This window comes from Ictidomys tridecemlineatus, chromosome 1, assembly GCF_052094955.1.
Source record: "Ictidomys tridecemlineatus isolate mIctTri1 chromosome 1, mIctTri1.hap1, whole genome shotgun sequence".
NCBI classification, from domain to species: Eukaryota; Metazoa; Chordata; class Mammalia; order Rodentia; family Sciuridae; genus Ictidomys; species Ictidomys tridecemlineatus.
The window spans coordinates 212,329,349-212,351,926 of record NC_135477.1 but is presented as its reverse complement, the minus strand read 5'-3'; the positions used below and the strand labels follow the sequence as shown (position 1 = coordinate 212,351,926).

Here is a 22,578-nt window from a genome sequence, read left to right as displayed (position 1 = left end):
CCGGAAAACAGGCGATAGTATTTTTGCTCTGCTCAAGTCGACGTGAATTCTTTTTTCAAGTTAAGAAGTGGGTAGTAGTTTAGGAGCTAAATAGTAGACCTGATTTTTCTCCTCCTCCTACCATCTGGACTCTTTTCTTTTCTCTTTTTATAAGGGGGTTGTAAGAATGCGGTGGGACGAAAAGTTTTCCGCAATCGGAAGAAAGAGTGCCTTTGTTCAGCACAGGTCCACAAGTTTTAGGTTTTCGGAACATATACATTGTATATTAAGTTGCTGAAACTGGCAACTTTTGTTTTGGAAGAAAGGTCGCTCGAGCGAGTGATTTGCTGTTATTGAGATGGCTGCCGCATTTGTTTATGTTGATGCCGATTGTTTTGGTTTCTGCGATAATCGTTTATGGAGATACTTTTGTTCAAACCCTTATAAATATATTTTCTTGGACTTTAGTTGTTTTTCAGGGCGAGGTAATACATTTCTTTATTTGTTCTTTTCAAACGTTTTGTACCCTGTAGTGCTTGTTTGGTTAATTGAAAGCATATGTCTGCTAGAAATGCAACAGATCCATTACGAAGAAAAAGGACGTTGTAAGGGTTACAGAGAGAGACGTATGATTAAAAAAACAACACACACTTGTAAGTAGTTGATTTGTTAGGACTTCTCTACTTCAGAAGAGCCTATATAGGAAGGGAAGTAAAATGCTTAAAATGATTTTCGTGGCAGTCACGTTGATGGTGATAAAATGTGCTTTTTGAACTATCTGATCTTCAGATTTTTGTGTTCTCCTGATTTTGTTTGGTTCTGTCTGATAAGTGTTAGGTACCTACTGAGTGGGTGGGAATTTGTCAAGCGTGGCAGACATTCCACCAGTCAGAGTTATGAGCATTTCTGAACCAATGGGTAGGCTTCATAGATCAAACTAGTTTTGGTTGCAGCAAACCCGAAATGTTGTTTTAGTGTGTGTCTTTTTTAGTTTTATTCCAGTGCTGTTGTGGTAAAGGGAGGTCAAAGATAATAATGTGCTTTTGAACAAATATTAAATAAGAGATTCTCTTGGTAGGTATATCTTAAATGTAAACTGATGTTTAATTAATCAGATGCTACTTACCGGAAACTGAGGGAAAAGGGTTGGCTTTCTTTAGTTCAAAGAAAAAAGGTAGGTTTTAAAGATCAGGATCTAGTTATTCCACAACTTGTTCTTGGCTACTTCATCTTTAATTAAGTATATTTCAAAAAGAGAATCTTTTAACTATTACTATGAATTGTTTTGTTCCTAGAGCCCCGTGTCTGAAGTTTTTTTTTTTTTTTCCTTTCAATTTTTGGTAAAATTTGTGAACCATCCAGTAATTCCTGTAAGTCTGAGTAGCATTATCGAGGATTTTAAAGTGCATAACTGATCTGCTTTATGATTTTGGATGATTTTAGGCAGCAAAGAAGATTATTCTTGGGCATTTAAAAGCGGGGAACAAAGTAAATGACATTGAACTTCAGTTTCCTTATATGGCTTATACTTGGCCCCAGAGCAACAAAGCCTTAATAGAGCAAGTCTTTTTTTGCAGAGACTTAGCACTTAGTGAAGATGTTTTTCCATGTTTGTAACTTTTATATTAAAAAAGTTTCATCACTCTGAAAAATAATTGTTTAAACTCCTGTTTTTAGAGATAGTTGCCTCCCCCTCCAATTTAGGGAAAAATAGTAGGATGTTTTAAGTTCTGATAACATAGTTTTACAAGTGAGGTGTTCACTTTGTAATTATCTTTAGTTCCTTTCCCCCTTCAGTAAGGCATAATTTACTTTGTAGTTTACTTCAAATTAAATTCTGTTAGCTTAGCACTGAATGAGTTTTAGGTTTTATACTGTTGTCAAACTATAAATATTTTCAAAGCCTTGTTTATAAATGTGACAAGTTTACAAAGAGGCTTAGAAAGGACAGTTAAAATATTTCAAAATGATTTAAAAGTTTGTGTATTAGTATTGTGTGTGTATAGAGTACTTCCAGAGCTTTTGCTTATATTGCACAAAATGCACATGTAAAGTCTCTGTATTGAAAGTAATCATGAATTTTCAGATCATCATCTAGTAGGTATTGAGTTATGAAGTCTCCTTGCCACTTGGGATCAATCTATTATGAATTTCATGTATAAAAAGCCTATAGAGGTTCAGATGTGGAAACCAAATTTTTGTTATGTGCTACTCTGTGTCATTGGTAAATTTCTAAAGTTATTACTGTAGACATTATTGGTATTGAGCTATTGGTAGTAAACAGTATCTTCTAAGAAATACTTTAAAATTTCAGAAAATTTGGTGCATATTTAGGCATTTGTTTGAAATAATTGCCTATGGATAATATGGTTTAGATTTTAAGGCTTTTTTTTTTTTTTAAAGAAATAGATTATTGGGGCTGGGGATGTGGCTCAAGCGGTAGCGCGCTCGCCTGGCATGCGTGCGGCCCGGGTTCGATCCTCAGCACCACATACCAACAAAGATGTTGTGTCTGCCGAGAACTAAAAAATAAATATTAAAAATTCTCTCTCTCTCTCTCCCCCCTCTCTCACTCTCTCTTTAAAAAAAAAAAAAAAAAAAAGAAATAGATTATGGAAGTATTTACAGAGTATTTGGGGTTTTGATGAATTTTAGTGATGTTGGATAGCAGAATTAATTTTTTTTTGTAATTGTTACTAGTTTCCACATTCTCTTTAAATACTCATACTTTGTTTTTTGTATTATCATTTTGACCCTTTTGTCTTGCTCATTCATTCTTTTTTTGGTACATGCTTTTTGGACTATTTATGTTATAAACCTCTGAAGGTGTCTTTCTTTCCTTTTCTGAACTGTTCATGATAGATTATGCAGTTTTGGAATATATACTGTTATTTCCGTGGTAAATCTATATGTGAATTATGCTCTATAATATCTGCTTTTGAATTATCTCAAAAATTTGTTAATTTCTGCCTTGTACTTTAAAAAAATTTTTGTTTTCTCTTTCGGGGTTCCTGTCAACACTAACTCCTGAACTATGCTACTTCCATTTTTCAGATTTACTGTTTAGTTTTCTCCAGTCTTTGGTTTCCTACCTGTAAAAAAGAAATCTAATTATTGTTCAGCTTTCTCTTCTAATTCCTTTAGGTTCCTATTTTTATAGTTAGCTTCATTTACTTCCCCTGTTTGTCCATGTTTACCAGTTGTTTATTAATTATGTTTTGCCTTTCCCTTCTTTTTCAAACTTTATTAGTCTGCTTATTATCTCAAAAAACTGTTCAAAACATGCAGTAGAAAAAATTTGATCAGCCCCATTTAATTTTGAATATTCCTTTTGTATTCCATCTTGGTATACATGTCAGTATTTTGTTTTGATATGCATTAATATACTGTTTTGTTTTTATTTAGTTTGTTTCCTCAGTTTCCTTCTTTCTCTTTAATGTCTTTAGGATTAACTGTTGAGATCATATTAGATTGTTAAACATTCTCATGTCTTAACACTCTGTAACCTCCCTACCTTATTATTGTTGTTGTTTTTGGGGTGTGTGTGTGTGTGTGTGTGTGTGTGTGTTTAGCCTCTCTAAATGTACATGTGTTTATGAGTATCTTCCTTCTCCTTTTTGTTTCTTTCTTTGCTTTTTTAAATGTTCCTAAAATTTTGAAGTTGCCTATTTTTTCTCCTGTGAGATAAGCACATGGGCACTCTATTCACACTTCAAGTTTTGTTCCAGGCCACATTAGATGAAGGTCTTGCCAGTCTTTATAAATGATGGCATGTGAGACAGTAGAAAAGAAGAATATATAAAAATTAGCTTAATAAACTCTACTACTATTTGGAAGTCATTTATACATTAATAAATTCAGATATAGAGAATATATAGAAAAACGAGAAGATAAAAAGATGATATTATGTAATCAAATATGTAAAATAAAGTTTTTGGACTTCAGTTTTAAGGACATCCTTATTCAAAGTCCATTTATTTTTGTACATAGTGAGCTCTTGGCTTTTTGGTGTGTAAGAAGGGGGTAGGAAATGCACATTGACAACATCATGTAGTTATGACCTGTGGTTTACAATGAGGGAATAGAAAAATGGAAAGAAGACTGAATAACTTAAGTGCTTCTCAATTTATGATGAGAAGCACTTATATCTTCTAAGATAAACCTATCATAACAGGAAAATATTGTAAGTCAAGAAAGCATTTAAGAGGCTGGGGCTGTGGCTCAGTGGTAGAGCACTTGCCTAGCATGAGTGAGGCACTGGGTTGATTCTCAGCACTGCATATAAATAAATAAAATAAAGGTTCATTGACAATTAAAAAAAAGAAGAAGAAGAATGCAGAGAATATACCTAACCTGAACATAAGGGCTTAGTCTCATGGGGTTTTTTTTTTTTTTTTTTTGGTACCAGGATTGAACCCAGTGGTGCTTAACTATTTTTTTTTTTATATATATTTTATTTAGAGATAGGGTCTTGCTGAGTTGCTTTAGGATCTTGCTAAGTTGCTGAGGCTGACTTTGAAGTTGCAGTCTTCCTGCCTCAGTCTTCCAAATTTCTGGGAATTTAGGCAGCCTACCCTATCTTAAATGTGCTCCGTTAGTCTACAACTGGGCAAAATTGTCTAACACAAAGCTCATTTTATAATAAGGGGTAGAAAAAATCTCATGTTATTTATTGAATACCTGAATTCAAAGAAACAACAACAACAACAAACAACAAAATCTCTGCAACCCAGTAGAGTATTGATAGTTTACTTTCAATCCTGTTCCATGGTTTGTGAGAGCATATTGTATATGTTATATATGCTTTGCTAGCTGGGGAAAAGATCAAAATTTGAAGTATGGTTTCTTTTTCCTTTTTTTTTTTTTGGTGTGTGTGTGTGTGTGTGTTACTGGGGATTGAACCTATTAAATTATGGTTTCTACCAAAATCATGTCACTTTTAAAAAAAATTTGTTCTAATTAGCTGTATATGACAATAGAATGCATTTTGACACATTGTACCCAAATGGAGCACAGCTTCTCATTCCTCTGGCTGTAAGCGGTGCACAGTCACACCAGTCATATAATCATACATGTATGTAGGTTAATAATATTCCTCTCATTCCATTGTCCTTCCCACTCCCTCCTTTCCCCTCACTTCCCTCTGCCCTACCGAAACTTCCTTCATTCCCCCCTCCCCCAATTACAGATCAACATCTGCTTATCAGAGAAAACATTTGGCCTTTGGTTTTTTTTGGGATTAGCTTACTTTGCTTAGCATGATATTCTCCAGCTCCATCCATTTACCTGCATATGCCATAATTTCATTTTTCTTTATGGCTGAGTAATATTCCTTTGTGTATATATACCACATTTTCTTAATCTGTTCCTCTGTTGAAGGGCATCTAGGTTGGTTCCATAGTTTAGCTATTGTGAATTGAGCTGCTATAAACTTGATATGGCTGCATCACTGTAGGATGCTGATTTTAAGTCTTTTGGGTATACAGTGAGGAATGAGATAGTGAGTCAAATAGTGGTTCCATTCCAAGTTTTCTGAGGAACCTCCATACTGCTTTCCAGATGCATATCACTTTTGCATTATTGTAAAGAGGAAAAGTTTTAAGGTGAACCATCAAGTCAGGGATCATATCTAGAGTAGTTTGGGACAACTTACTTTGGGGCAGAGTGCCTTATACATTTCATTTGCCTGTCAGAAGTCATTTTATTATAAGATGGGTAATTATAAGAAATAGTCATAGCCTTAAGTCCTCTGTTCTCAAACTCTTTGGTCTTAGAATTCTTTAATCTTACAAATTACTGAGAACCCAGAATTTTTGGCTTATGTGGTCTATTTACTGTATTTCCTGTATTATAAGCTAAAACAAACTTAAAATACTATATATTGTTCTAATAAAAATATAACTACTTTCCAAAACACATAACAGTTTGTGTCTTGGTATCCATGGAAGATTGTTCCAGGGCCTAACCTTTCATACCCAAATCTGTGGATGCTAAAAATCTCTTATATAAAATGGTATAGTATTTTCATATAACATACATAATCCTCCCTATGTACTTTAAATTATATATGTATGTATATATCTATTACTTAAATACCTAATAGAGTGTAAGTGCTAAAAGTCTCTATGTGTTCAGAACAGATGCAATTTTTTTCTTCCTAATATTTTCAGTGAATGAATGATTGTGAAATGAATTCATGGATATAGAGGGCTCTCTGTAATTGAGCAAAGGGAGTGGCAGTTTTGTATTTTTGCAAGTTTCTATGTGTGGTTTAATAGAAAACAGCTTAATTCTTTATCAATTTCTTCATTCCATCTGTTGCAATATGTTGTTTTGGTTAAAGTATATGTAGAAAATACAGTCTTATATGGATGATATAGTTAGAAAAGGGAGGAATTTTTTTTTCCCAGCCTTTTAAGATAATTGTGTATATACTCTTTGCTATCAAAATTTGATAAGTATTTGATAAACCAGAATTTGACAAGTAGTGGTTTTCTACAGGTTAGTTGAAATGTTGAATCTGAAATTATATCACTGAAAATTTCATTTCATATCATTATCTTGTACTTTGTATCTTTTTTCCTTGTACTTTGGATAAATCTTTTACCTTTTTCATGATTTTTGTAACATCCTACATCGGTCACTTGGAAAATATTGGTTCATTGAATTATATATGTTTTCCAAATATTGACACGTTTAATTATGCAATAGCAAACACAAGATTTTAAGTTATTTTTTGTTTCTTAATAGATATACTTGGTTTATTTTGAATTTTTGTTACTTTTTACTTCACTTATTTTGTTTTACTGAAAATATCTTTGAGCATTGTGGCATTTAAAAATCTGGGAATTTATAGTAAAGATATATGTACCTGCCAAGATGCTAGTAGTTTTGCCTACTATTGCTTTCATATCATCAGTGTAAAATGTCAGTATAATGGAAAAGGGAAAAATAACTTTAGAGTATTGTTATGAAGAAATAATTTTGACCTTAAAGACTTCTTGAAGAGTGTGAGGACTAGGGGCTGTGGATTTTCAGGACCTGTGGACCAAACTTTGAAGACATTATTAATGGGTTGGGATTTGTGGAGCTTTCATTACTTCCTTTGATTCTTTTTTTTTTTTTATCCTTTGGTATTGTATTTTGGGAGAATTCTCTCCCCCCCCCCCCATTTTGGGAGAATCAAGTGGCTTGATTTTTTAGCTCATTTGGTTTTCAGGTTTTTTTTGGGGGGGGGAGTAGGTGGGACAGGGTGGGAACCAGGGTGAGGGCGGTTAACGGGAATTGAACTAAGGGGCACTCAACCACTGAGCCACCTCTCCAGCCCAGTTTTGTATTTTATTTAGAGACAGAATCTCACTGAATTGCTTAGTGCCTCACTTTTTGCTGATGTTGGCTTTGAATTTGCGTTCCTCCTTTCTCAGCCTCCAAATGTTAGATTTTTCATGGAGGTCAAAAAGTTTTATATTATGGCCCAACTTTAATTGTACTGCTCTCTTAATTGTACTTTGTTTTTCCAGCTCGAGTTCTTCTTGCTTTGGTTATTGCTTAGAAGAGGAAAGAGAGGAATATTTAACAAATGGGTTTCTCCTTTAGGGTGTGTGAATAGCTTGACTTCTTTGTGTCCCTCAGCAGATACTCTGTTATTTTCACATACTATCGGGCAGCTCTCCTAATTACAGAGAGCTGTATTAGTCACTTAAATCATGCATGTCTACTATGGTTTTATTACTTGGCTAACTGACCAGGATATACATCTTCCAATCCTCCTTGCTAAGGAAATTAAACATTTTTAGAGATTGCATTTGATGCTTGTTTTGGGTACTCAAATGTTTACCCTCAAATGTGTAGTATTATCTTCTTGGGATAAATTCCAAGATCTCCAGTTGATGCTTAAAACTATGGATAGTCTCAAACTCTATAAATTGATGCCTTTTCCGTCTTGAGTAAGCACTTGCCACCCACTGTGACTTCTGTTTCTTTCTGTGCTAGAGGTGGAACCCAGCTTCATGCAAGCCTTCTACTACTGAGCTGCATTCACAGCAGAATGATTGTATCTTTTGCAGTTTGAGGTGCAGTAACAAAACTAACATGAAATTCTTTTTCCTTCTTTGCCGGTGACAGTCCTAAACCCTGATCTGCCCTAAACCTGGATCCGCCCTAGTCCTTGAGCAAGGTCACCATACATGCAATGTCACTGCAAATGACCTGGGTCATGCCATGTGTCATTCCTACTTGGCAATGGCTCTCAGCACTTCTTTACATTTTCATATGTAGAACGCATTCTTAATGAAGATCTTAACACCTTCAGGATGCAATTTTTTCTCTCCTTATTAATTGAGAAGAAAGCACTTTATGGCTTCTTTGGGGCATATATAATTGCCAGCATAACTTGTTTTGGGGGTTATTATTAAGTAAAACATAAGTACTACAATACCTCTGTAATGGATCTGATAACCTAGGTGACTAATAAGTAACCTGAAAGCAGTGTATCAGTGTCTATACTCTGGACAGAGGGATCATGTGAACTTCCATTATGTTACTCAGAATGGCGCACAAGTAAAAACTTATAAATTGTTTGTTTCTGGAGTTGATCATAGGTAGTTGATCATAGGTAACTGAACATGGTTGACCATAGGTAGCTGAAATGGTAGAATGTGAAATAGGGAATAGGGGGAATTTTTAAAAAAATATTTATTTTATTTATTTTTTAGTTTTCGGCAGACACAACATCTTTGTTTGTATGTGGTGCTGAGGATCGAACCTGGGCCCCATGCATGCCAGGCGAGCGCACTACTGCTTGAGCCACATCCCTAGTCCCGTATAGGGGGAATTGTATTTTGTTGTCATCTCTTCCTCTTCCAATCCACATGGTATTCTCAAATTACTTTCCTTTCTTGTCTGTAGACATACCCTTTCTATATTTTCAGTACTATTACAGATTTTATGGAACTTTTTTATATTTTAGTTTTTGAGATAAAGACGGACATGCAGAAAAGTTGGAACTATTTGTTCCTGAATCATTTGCCAGTAAGTTGTCCACCTGATGACCTTTCACACTGAAATACTTTTGTGTTCATTTCCTATGAACAAGGACATTTCCTTATGTATTATGACCATCAAAATCAGAAAGTTAGCATGAATACATGACTAACATCTGAACTCTACCAGTTGTCCCCATATGTTACATTTAGTTATCTCTTTATTCTCCTTCAGTCTGGAACAATTTCTGCCTTTACAGAGAACTTTACTAGAGGCTTACATCATGCATACTCTGCTATGGTTTTATTGACACTTAAAAATTACAAGCCTAGTTATTTTGTAGAATACTCCTCAATTTTCATTTGTCTAATACTTTTCATGAATTGGTCTTGGATTAGATTTCATGGTTAAATTTTTATGATTAAATCTTTGGCAAGGTTGTCATAGATGTGATGGAGCTTTCTCCTCCTTGCATCTTGGGAGGTGGTGGCAATTCAGTTAGTTGATAAAAATTGTGACTGCCAGACTTGTCCTTTTTTCAAGGTAATCTTTCCCTATTTGTAGTATATGAGTATTTTGTTGGTAAGGTGGGATAAATAACTTTGAAACTATGTAAATGTTTTGTTTCTCATCAGATTTTAATTTATTTACATCTCCTAGACTCATGGTTTCCTATTCAAAGTGTTGTAATCCTTTATCATTTATTTTAATGCTTAAATAATAGTTCTTTGATTTGGCCAGTGAAAATCCTTTCCAGCTGGCTTACTCTCTTATCTCTCTCTCTCTCTCCCTCTCTCTCTCTCTCTGAGAACCTTCATCCCTTTTAGTACAATGAGATGTTTTAAGTATACCTTGTACTTTCCTTTGTTATTTTTAGTGGAAATGTATTTAGAGGCCCCAGGTCCTCTCAGTGTATAGAGCTAGGAGACATTTGTGTATACACATACATTCATATTTATTTATGTATATGAGAAAACTAGGAGACTACAATAACCCTAATTAAAAAAAATCTTTTTTAGTTTTTAGGTGGACACAATATCTTTGTTTTATTTTTATGTGGTGCTGAGGATCAAACCCAGTGCCTCATGCATGCTAGGCAAGCGCTTTACCACTGAGCCACAACCCCAGCCCAATAACCCTAATTTTAATCGAGCACCACAGTATTCATTCTATGGTTTTTTTTCCTTTCTGTCTTTCCAATTTATCTGATTAGTGGAAACTAGTTTTCCTTTTTGTGAAGGTATTGAGGTAAATATTTGTTCAGACATTTTGAGCCAGAAGCTCTTATAGTACAGTATATTCCTGATGTATTTCTAAAGGAATAAAATTCTAAAGTGTAAAAATGGCAAGCTTTAATTTTATAATAAAGTATACTTAGGTGAAATATTTCATTCCTCAGTAATTCCCGGGTACTCTGAAAAGCGGGTATTGAAAGAATTTTGGTGGTGGGAGGGTACGTGTTGCCAGGGCTCTAACCCAGGGCCTTGCACATCCTAGACAAGTGCCCTACCATTGAGCTAATCCCTAGTCCAAGTTCAGTAGTTTTATTATGTGCTTTGAATAAGTTCCTTGGGCTGGGAGTGTGGCTCAGAGGTAGTGTGCTCGCCAAGCACACGTGAGGTGCTGGCTAGGTTCGATCCTCAGCACCATATAAAAATAAAATAAAGATTGTGTGCTACCTACAACTAAAAAATAAATATAAAAACAAAAAACAAGGTTCTTGTGGGGATAATTGTTCTGTTTCAGTACAAAGGCAGTGATTTTGATAAAACTGTGTTTTTCCATATGGAAGTTCTATTGTTTGCGTCATCCCAAAGTTTGAAACATATTTCTATGCTAATGATGTCCTTGGAATTTCAAACTTAAGTTAATTCTAGACTCTGAGTAAAGAATGTTTTGTATTAGGACCCTATACAAAACCTATAAGCTAAAATAAATCATCTTCTGGCTAAGGCTGTCACCTAGCCTAGAATAAATTGATTTCACTTCCCCCATCGCTGGAGATTTTGGAAGTGATTTAAGAGACATACTGAGATAGCCTTTGGTGACTAGAGATAATTTGGGTGCCCTTTTAAATCTCTGGGGTCTTCAAAAGATACAGTTAATTGTTTTGGTGCTAACTGTAGGATTGTAGGGACTATAAATAGTAGGTGCTGTTTTATTTGTCATGAATATATGATATCAACATAGTGTACTGTCTGCGCTTTTTTTTTTTGAAAGCCATTCCCAAACCAGAGAGACCCTGAGTCATCTTCCTCAGTTACTGAAATCAGAACCATTCTTACCAGTTCTCTTTTAAATATCTGTAGAGTGAGGTGCATTAGTGTAGGATAGGAAAGTGGGAAAAGCAGAGAAGAGCTTTTTGTAGGCAAAGGGTTGAAACAATTACCTTATTTTAAAAAAATGATTGTAAAATTAATCTTCCTATAAAAATCTAAATGTTAATATATAATATGGAAAATAAAAATTTTCCATAATCCTGTCTCCCAGAGATACTCCTTGTGTGTTTAGTTTAAAATTATAGAGTGAAATTCCCTTCAAAGACTTATCTGTTTGCATTTCCACCAAAACTGTGTAAGAGTACTTTGTGTACATTTTGGACTAAAATGGATATCTGTATTAGTACATTTTTTTGTTCCATGATAAAATACCTCAGGCTGAGTACTTAAAAAAGTACTAGTTTGGGGAGCTAAGTAAAGTCTGAACAGTAGGGTGCCGATTCTCTTTGGGACTTTCTTGGCTGCATCACCTTATGGCTGGTGGCACCACAATGGAAGGAGAGTGTGAAAGAGGGTGAGAACACTGAGCAAGGCCCTGGAGAGACTCTGAACTCCAATAGTGCATTCCTAGGGAATGCCCTCAGTTGACACAAAGACCTCCCACTAAGCACCCCCACTCCTTCTGCTTTGCTGGGAATAGAACCTGGGGCCTTATCTATTCTCCATAAGTATTCTAACGCTAAGTTCCATCTCTAGCCCTAGGCCTTAACCTCTTAGAGGTTCCACACTTCCACCCTGGGGACCAAACTTATACTACTTGAGTGCTTGGGGGACAAATCACATCTAAGCCATAGTACTATTTGTACCTCTGTACTATAATATGTAGTATAGTATGTAAGAATATAGACTGGGAGTCAGTGTTTAGATTTAAATCTGCTTATTAATTATGATATTGACAAGTTTAAAATAAATAATTCTTTTAGTGTAGTATGTTTTATATGCTTTTTTGTGTTCTAATTGATATTGGTTTGTTGCTTTATGCCTTGGTTATGGTGTTTGCTATATAGAAATTTAAATTCTAATGTAATTAGATTGATCAGTCATTTTGCATTTTGAATTTAATCCTATTGGAAATAATTTATGCCAATTATAAAAGTAACTTAATATTATACATTTTGGCTTAAGGATATAATCAGGTAACTTTATTTTCTGTAGATTTCTAACCATTTGTAACATATTTCTAACACATTTGTAACATTGATCAAGATTTTAATAGTACCCTTTTATTTGTAATTGAATCATAAATATATTAATTAAATGGTATATTCTAATATTTTGTAATTTAATATACAAATTAACAAGTACTTTTAAGAACAGTTTTTTTTTACAATTTCTTTTTTGGTTGTCGATGGATCTTTTATTTTATTTATTTATAATAAAATAAAAGATCCATCGACAACTAAAAAAAAAAAAAAAATTAAGCCTGAGGATCTGGTGCTGAGGATCAAATCCAGGGCCTCACACATGTCAGATTAAGTGCTGTATCACTGAGCCACAACTCCAGCCCAAGAACAGTTGTTATTTTATAACCCATATTTTTAACTACAAAAATTTCCCTTTAACTTTCTCCCATTGCTTGATATAGTCCCCAACACTATAGAAGTTTGATTAAGTTATTCTTTTTTTTCCTTTTTTATCTCCTTATCCTTTTATTTGACTAAGTGGTTCCCCTTATATTACTGTAAACCCCTTGAGAACTGGGATAGTATTTTATTTCTATGCTTTCATTAGGGGGCAGGACTGTACTTACTTTCTCTAGCATTGTGTACCTATTGAAATGGAAAGAAGAAAAAGGAAATTTGTTAAACTCTGAATATTTGTTAGAAAAGCAAAAATTCTTGGGTAGATTCTTTAAAAAAATTTTTTTTTAGTTGTAGATGGACACAATATCTTTCTTTCTTTCTTTATTTTTGTGTGGTGCTGAGGATCGAACCCAGAGCTTCACACGTGTGAGGCAAGTGCTCTACCAGTGAGCTACAACCCCAGTCCTTGGATAGATTCTTTAAGAACGACTTCTGTTTTTCTTCTGCCATTAACTGCACCCTGAAGGTGTCTTCAGTCATCTGAGAAGGACTTCTTGAACCTTGTTGTTCCTTTACTTTTGGCTTTATCTCTAAAAAAATCAATTATAAACATTTTTATTGATCTGCTTAATATTTAGTATGATGCTTTAGTAATGACTTTATGTACGTATGTGATTATATACATCAAGTGATGTATATTTGGGTTCTTATTTGGGTTCTTTAGTTTATTATAACAGTAAACTCTACTTACATAATTTATGTACATAATTTATGTACATGCCTTAAGGTTAATTTCTGTCAATTTACGTGTTTCATTGATCAAGATTTTAACCTTCATATAGTATATGTAGTAGTTAATTAGGTGTACATGAAATGCATGTTCCCCAAAATATTGATATTTTCCTCATATTCACTGTATTGTTGTAATTGACTTAGAAGTAATCTTGTTTGGATAAGCCTTTTTCCTTTTCTTTTTAATTAGCAGAAAAGGAAACTATTAGCTTAGCCAGGGAAGTGAAATACTGGAGGTAATTTATTAGTGTCCTGAGTGAAATTAAAAAAGTAGATTCCAGTTTCCCAACTTTATTAGTTTCCCCCTTATATTAGCATTTAAAAATTTTTGAAGAATATTTTTAGAACAGTAGTATTTTCTAAAGATTTAAAAATAAGTATTAGAGAAGAAGAGTTCTTTCTGGGTTCACATAGGTAAGGAAATTTTGGGTTTGTACATTTTTCTTATTATTTAAAAATTTATTAAGTTGTAGATAAACACAATAACTTTAATTTATTCATTTTTACGTGGTGCTGAGGATTGAACCCAGTGCCTCACACATACTAGGCAAGTGCTCTAACACTGTGCTACAACCCCAGCCCTGCTTTTTTTTTTTTTTTCTTTTTGGAAGATGCCAGTTTGTCAAAGATTATTTTATTTTAAATTAATTAATTTATTTTACAGTAGAATGCATTTTGACTGTAATACACAAATGGAGCACAACTTCTCATTCCTCTGGCTGTACATGGTTCAGAGTCACTATTACTAGTGTAATCATATGTGTATATAGGGTAATAATATCTTCTCTTTCTACTGTCCTTACTATCCTCACAACCCCACCCCCCACCTGATTCCCCTCTACACAAAACAAAGTTCCTTCATTCTTTCCTATCCCCTGCTCTACTATGGGTCAGCATCCACTTATCAGAGAAAAATGGTGGTATTCATATTTTTTCAAAACATTTATTTTTTGTTTTTTTGGGGGGATTGGCTTATATCACTTAGCATGATATTCTCCAACTCATCCATTTTACCTTCAAATGCCATAATTTTATTTTTTATGGCTGAGTAATATTCCATTGCGTATATGTACCACATTTTCTTAATCTGTTCTTCTGTTGAAGGGCATCTAGTTTCCATAGTTTAGCTATTGTGAATTGAGCTGCTGTAAACATTGATGTGACTGCATCACTGTAGTATGCTGATTTTAAGTCTTTTGGGTATAAACTCAGGAGTGGGATAGCTGGGTAAAATGGTAGATCCATAAATATGATTGTTTTTAATTTTAGAAATAACTGGAATACAGCTCAGTTTACAAGAAATGGTGGTATTCATATTTTAAAAAACATTTATTTTTTTAGTTGTAGGTAGAAACAGGGGCTGGGATTGTAGCTCAGTGGTAGAGCACTTGCCTTACACGTGTGAGGCCCTGGGTTCGATCCCCAGCACCACATAAAAAAAAAAAAATAAACAAATAAGGTAGAAACAATACCTTTACTTTTTATTTTTATGTGGTGCTGAGGATTGAACCCAGTATTCACGAATTCTAGGCGATCGCTCTTCCTCTGAGCCCCAACCCCAACCCGTGGTATTAATATTTGAGCCAAAAAATTTCACAGGAAGGTTTATCTTAAAGCTGTACATAATTCTGTAACATGAGCTCAGATTTTTTTCCACACGAACTTAAGTTTTTTGAGTAGTTTCAGGTTTATAAAAAAATTGAGTAGAAAGTATAGGAAGTTCCCATGCCTCTTCCTCTCCATCTCCTCTATTAACGTCTATATTCTTGTGGTACTTTTGTTACAATTGATGAGCTAATAGTGATAGATTATTATTAACTAAAGTCTACTCTATATAATAAAGTTCACTCTGCGGTATACATTCTATGGGTTTTGACAAATATATAATGACATCCATCATTGTTGCTAAGAATAGCAACAGTATATTCAGTGATGTGGAATACATGAGGTGAGTGACAGCAATGTCTTAAGGGATGGGAGCAAGGAATTGAGAATATTCTTGTTTTAAGGCGCTTGCATCATTTGAAATCAGACTATTTTTTACTGGGACATATGTGGGACTAATGTATTAAAGTTGAAATGACACATCACATATCTTTAAAGAAATCATATTTGGCAGTTTATGGAAAACTAAAATTTGAATATTGGCCTGTTTAATTTCTGAGAAATAAGCAAGTGATTAAAGATAAAAACGGAAACACTCTCATCACTAAAATTTTGTCATTACAATTGCTGGTAGACCATTATTATACATTTCTACTTATCTGTCAAGTTCAAGTATCATTGTTTCCGCTGAAGCTTCCCTCAGTACTTATGTTTTTCCTTATTTGGATTTATAATTCCCTCTCATTTACTTATAGTGATAAAAGATAAAAAATTTACCTTCTTGATCATTTTTAAGTGTACTGCTTCAGTGGCATTAAGTATGTTCATATTGTTGTACACCCCTCACCACCACCATCTCTAGAACTCTTTTTTCTTCTGGCAAAACTGAAATATCATATTAAATAATGATTCCTTTCCTCTAGTCCCTGGCAGCCACTGTTTCTTTTTTAAGTAACTCAGCATGTGTTCTCAAGGTTCACCTGTCAGTATTTCCTTTTTTAAAAAAAAAGACTGAATAATATTCCATTATATGGATATATGTCATATTTTGCTTATCCATTCTTCTGTGTATGGACATTTGGGTTGATTTCACATTTTAGCCATTTTGAACTTGAGTATATGAATATTTCTTTGAGATACTACTTTCAATACTTTTGTAATATATCCAGAAGTAGAGTGCTGGATCATTTGGTAATCTTGTGTTTAATTTTTTGAATGTTTGCACTATTATTTTCTATAGCAACTGTACTTTTTAATATTTCTGTCAACAGTGCATAAGAATTCAGTTTCTTTACATTCTTACATTTCTGTTTTGTTTCTTTGAGAGTAGTGATACTTTTTGGGTGTGAGGTGGAATCTCATTGTACTTTTTGATTTACATTATCCTAATGATTAGTGATATTGAACTTTTTTTTATGTGCCTATTGGCTATTAATGAAAAAATGTCTATTCAAAAAGTTCTTTGCCTGGTTTTAAACCCAAGGTATTTTGTTTTGTTTTTTTCAGTTGTAGGAGTTCTTTTAAAAAATATATATATGTATGTATATGTATATGTATGTATACATATATATGTAGATGGACACAATACCTTTATTTATTTATTCAATTGTTTTTATGTGGTGCTGAGGATCAAACCTAGTGCCTCACATGTGCTAGGCAAGCACTCTAGAGTCACAATCCCAGCCATTGTAGGTGTTCTTGATAATAAATATCAAATATTTTTTTCCCATTGTATGCTATTTGTTTATACTGTCTTTTTTTTTTTTTTTTTATTTTGGTAGTACAAAGGATTGAACCTAAGACCTCACACATGTTAGGTAAGAATTATCACTGAGCTACATCCCTACCCTTCTTTTAAACATTTATTGTTCCTTTTTATTTGAAAACAGGCTTGTTAAATTCTACCAAGTTTGGCCTTGAACTTGGGATCTACCACCTCCATCAACTTCCTGGAGTAGCTGGAATTATAGGTGTGTCTCACTGTGCCTGGCTGATACTTTTTTTTTTTTGCTATAAATAATTTTTATATATACCTGACAGTAGAGTTTTTGACATATTATACTTACATAGAGTTTAACTTCCCATTCTTGTGTTTGTACATGATGTGAAGTTACACTGGTTGTGTATTCATATATGAATGATACTGTCTTGATTGTACAAAATTTTTAAAATTTCAAAAAATCTAATTGGTTTTTGGTTGTTTATTTTTGTGGCCTGTGCCTTTGGTGTCATATCAAAAAAAATCATTGTGAGGATTGGGGATGTGTCTCAGTGGTAGAGCTCATGCCTTCCTTAGGTGAGACCCTGGGCTCAAAAAGAAAAATTTAAAAAGCCAGATTCTATTTTGGAAAGCTATTATAGTTTGATTTTATAATTTAAAAAGTGATTAGCCATTCAATTTAAAATTTAAATATACAAACTGTTTTTAAATTGTTCTTGGACATTGTTCTTTAGACTTTTTTTTTTGAAAATGAAGTAAAAATTCTAATATTTCCTCCTCCAGTTTACAAATGTTCAACTTCAGATTTCTCTTGTGAATTACATTTTCTATTCTGAGATAATTATAGATTCACATGCAATTTTAAGAATTATTCCAGTGAGATGGGCTCAGTGGTGCTCACCTATAATCCCATAGGCTCAGGAGGCTGAGGCAGGAGGATTGTGAGTTCAAAGCCAGCCTCAGCAAAAGCAAGGTGCTAAACAACTCAGTGAGACCCTGTCTCTACATAAAATACACAAAGGGTTGGGGATGTGGCTCAATGGTCCAGTGCCCCTGAGTTCAATCCCCAGTACAAAAAAAAAAAAAAAAATTTACAGTGAGGTTTTGTGTACCTTTTATTCAATTTCCTCTAATGGTAATATTGCATAGAATTATAGTATCATTAAAATTGTCAAGACAGAATAGTTCCATCATCACAAATATTTCTGTTTTTTGTCTTTTTATTACTGGGATTTGCTTCCCTCCCAAACTCCATTTTCTCTCCATTTTGTCTTTTCAAATAAATGGAATTTGCTTTCATACTATGGAGATTCATTAAAGTTGCTCTGTATGTAGAGCCATAGTTTGTCTTTCTTTCTTTTTTTTTTTTTTTTAAGTACTGGGGTTTGAACCTGGGGACACCCTATGACTGAGCTATATCCCTATCCCTTTTTATTTTTTGAGACAGGGTCTTTCTTGATAAGTTGCCAAGGCTGACCTTGAATTTGGGCTCCTTCTGTCTCAAGACTCCCGAGTACTGGGGTTATAGGTGAGAGCCCCTATGTCCAGTTTGTTTGTCCATTTTTATTTTTGATTACTATTCTGTGATATGGATTGGATATACTACCAGTTTACAATTTCACATTGAAGGACATCTTGGTGATGAAGAAACTGAGGCACATAGGTTTTTCCTTTTTGTGTTAGGATCTGCTATTCCATTCTGCCTTTTTATTTATGCAGTTAATTTGCTGTGTTAACTTTCTGTTTGGAGATCTTTTCAAATGATATATCAGGGACCCTCCTACCCCCATTCTTTACTGGGGATTGAATTCAGGGGACACTTTACCATTGAGCTACTTCCTCAGTTCCTTCTCCCCACTTAAAAAAAAAAATTGAGAAAGGGTCTTGCAAAGTTACGCAAGCTGACCTCAAACTTGTGATACTCCCATGTCAGCCTCCTGAGTTGCTGGAATTATAGGTGCACACCTGTCAAGGACATCCTTTGTTTTTGGTACCAGGGATTGGACTCAGGGACACTCACCCACTGAATCACATCTCCACCCTTTTTGTATTTTATTTAGAGACAGGGTCTCACTGAGTTGCATAAGTCCTTGCTAAGTTGCTGAGGCTGGCTTTGAACTTGCTATCTTCCTCCCACAGCCCCCTGGGATTACAAGTATGTGCCACTGTCCCCAGCAAGGACATTATTATTATTTTTTGGATTGTTTTTCTCTTTTTCTTTATTCATATGTTAGTATCATACATTCAACTTGGTTATTACTTTTTTGGGGGGAATTGATTGAAGATTTGAAATGGCTTTTAGTAGCATGTGGATACATAATTAATAGAAATAGAAAATGAGATCCAAGAGAAGGAACATGGAAATAGTATAATTTTTAAAGTTATGTAAGTAATTTAGCATAGTTGTGATAGAACTTGAGAGTTCTTATTACACTAAATAATCATATCACAAATTCCTCAAAGGAGATAAAGATTTTCCTTGCATTGTCTTTTACAGTTTCTAAAATGTGAATTTTAAGAAAGGGCTATTAAGTAATGAATGGACAGTGTTACTGACAGTGATTTTTTTGGCACATATTCTATATCAGGCTTTTTTCTTACTGATAAGAAAAGGGTGAAATATATAAAAAAATGGGGAAGGTAGATTATGAGGATAGGCTAATAAGTGTCGGTTTTGTTGTATTCTTAAGTTGATCTAAGGATAAAATAGACACGAATGGATACAGTTATTTCTTACACTCCTGTAGATATTGTTTATAATTGGACTTTTGCTAGCTACTTTTAGGATTTTACTTCTAATGAAAAGATGACATACTGGAGTTTGTTTTGCGTATTGATGCTCTTGAAATGAAGTGAGGAACTGGTGTGTTAATCATATTAAAGTTGAGCCAGGTGCTTGGTGCATACCTATAATCCCAGTGACTAGGGAGGCTGAGGCAGGAGGATTGCAAGTTCAAAGTGAGCCTCAGCAATTTATGGAGACCCTAAGCAACTTAGTAAGACCCTGTCTCAAAATTAAAAAAAAAGGGGGGGGCAGGGATGTGGCTTAGTTGTTAAGTTCTTCTGGGTTCAGTCTCTGGTACATTCCCCCCCCCCCAAAAAAAAAGAGAACTCTTTATATCTAAGTAGAAGTCCATTTTTTTTTCCTTTAAAAGTTTTGCTTAAATTATTGTGAAGCTTGTGTTTTCTTCAAAGGTCAGGTTCAGATTTGCTTTTGACACTTAATATAAGTGCTTTACTGAGACCATTGAAAATAGCAAAGTATATAATACAGATGATTTTGGCTTAGAAAATCTTTAGGCTTTCAAATTGCATTACCAATCACGTATTTGTGGCATTAAAGAAATTCTCAGTCATGATCCTAGGAAATCTTTAATTTTGAGCTGCACAGTATTCTGTTTTGCTTGATAGAATTAGATAAAAAAGTAAACAAATGAAAAACACACTTTCATGTAATCAAAGGGGGTGACTTTCAGTGAAGTGTTGTTTAAAACTCTTTATGATTGAATGTTGAATATTAGTACCACTGGCACATTGTATTTCCTCTAGTTCATGCTTAACCACTCCTTTTTTCACAAAAAGTTAAACACCAGAATTATTATTATTTTTTTTAAATTTTATTTTGAAGTAATTTTGTATTTAAAAAAGAATTGTGGGAGCTGGGATGTAGCTTAGTGGTAAAGCACAACACTTACCTAGCATGCGTGAGTTCAGTCTCTAACCCCCTCCCGCCAAAATTTGCTAAGATACTTCAGAGGGAGTGTATGTTATACATATATATGTATAATATATATAATACATATTGGGGCTGGGGATGTGGCTCAAGCGGTAGCGCGCTCGCCTGGCATGCATGTGGCCTGGGTTCGATCCTCAGCACCACATACAAACAAAGATGTTGTGTCCGCCGAAAACTAAAAAAAAAAACAATAAATAAAAAAAATTCTCTCTCTCTCTCTCTCTCTCTTTAAAAAAAAATATATATAATACATATATAAAATATCTGTCTATCTCAACATCTAATATTTAAACCGTAGCACATTTATCAAAACCAAGAAATTAGCCTTGGTGCATTAGTATTAATTAGTCTGTAGGCTATATTTTAATTTTACCAGTTTTTCAACTAATTTCATTTTACTGTTGTAGGATCCAATCCAAGATGTTATATTTAGTTTTCATGTCTTAGTGTCTGTTCTTCAATCTGACAATTTCTCATTTTTTTTTTGGTATTCATGATCTTGATTTGTGAAGAGTTCTACTTAGGTATTTTGTAGAATTTTCCTAATTTTAGATTTATCTTTATTTTTTGCTTTTCATTATTAGACTGGGTTAATGGTATTTTAGGAAGAATACCACTCAAGGAAAGTGCTTTTCTTACTGTATTAATGCTTTAGTCAGCTTTTTTTTTTTTGCTGCTATGACCAACAGATCTGAACAATTTGAGGAGAAAAAGTTTATTTGGGAGCTTACTGTTTCAGAGTTCTCAGTCCATAAACAGCTGACTCTTCCTCAGAGCTTGAGGTAAGGTAGAAACAACATCATGGCAGAAGTGTGTGGCAGAGGAAAGCTGTAGGGGATATCACCAGAGAGCAGAGAGAGTGCTTTGTTCAATAAGGACAAAATATATACCCCAAAGGCATGCCCCAAGGGATCTACCTCCTCCCCCTACACCCTACCTGCCTTATCACTGTGAATTCCTATGAGGAGATTAATTTACTGATTGGGTTAAAGCTCTCATACCCAGTCATTTCACCACTAAACCTTCTCCTATTGTCTTAAACATGAATTTTGGAGGAACATCTAATATTTAAACCATATCAATTAGGAAGAATGTATAATCTTAGAGTGATATCTCCGCCACCCCACTACTGAGGATTTTACCCAGGGGTGCTCTACCACTGAACTATATTCCAAGCCCTTTTTAATTTTATTTTTGGAAGAGGTTCTTGCTAAGTTGCCCAGGCTGGCCTTAACCTTGTGGTAGGTATAGTCTTCCTGCTTCAACCTCCCCAGTAGCTGCAATTAATAGGTGTGCACCACCATGCGTGGCCTGAACATTTTTTTTTTTTAAGTTGGAAATGTGAACTTGATTACTTGATTGGATAGTATCTGTCAGGTTTCCCCACTATAGAGTTACTATTTTTATCTTTCCATAATTCATTTGTTAGAAATCCAGCTTTCAGGGGAAGGGAAGTTTAAGCTCCACTTCCTTCAGAAAGAAACTATTAATATTAAGGCATAGTGTTTAAACTACCACATAGTTATTTTGGGGGACACACATAGTTATATTATTTCTTTTTAAAGGTTTTCCTAATAACTTTAGCATTCATTTTTTAAAAATATTTTTATTAGATATAGATGGACACAATGTCTTTATTTATTTTTTATGTGGTGCTGAGAATCTAACCCAGTGCCTCACACATGCTAGCCAAATGCTCTACCACTGAACCACAACCTCAGACCTTAGCATTTATTTTTAATATTTACCTTTAGAACCAGTTGTCTTATGGTATATGTTAATTGGTGAATAAAAGGGAATATGGCATAGTGGGAAAGCTTATTTAGTTAATACAAATACCAGTAAAGAGTACATCAATAAAAATGGGGCAAATTCAGTCACTTCTTCCATTTGGAATTCATTTGATCTATGTGATGGTTCTGGGTCCCAAGCTTTGCTTATCACAATATATTAGAATGTAGA

The 22,578-nt window shown here is 34.1% G+C and overlaps 1 protein-coding gene across 7 annotated transcripts in view; it reads left to right on the top strand.

The window, feature by feature from the left end:
- The window catches only part of Erbin (erbb2 interacting protein), a 137,971-nt gene that overhangs the window by 319 nt on the left and 115,074 nt on the right, over positions 1 to 22,578 (top strand). The window lies entirely within an intron of this gene.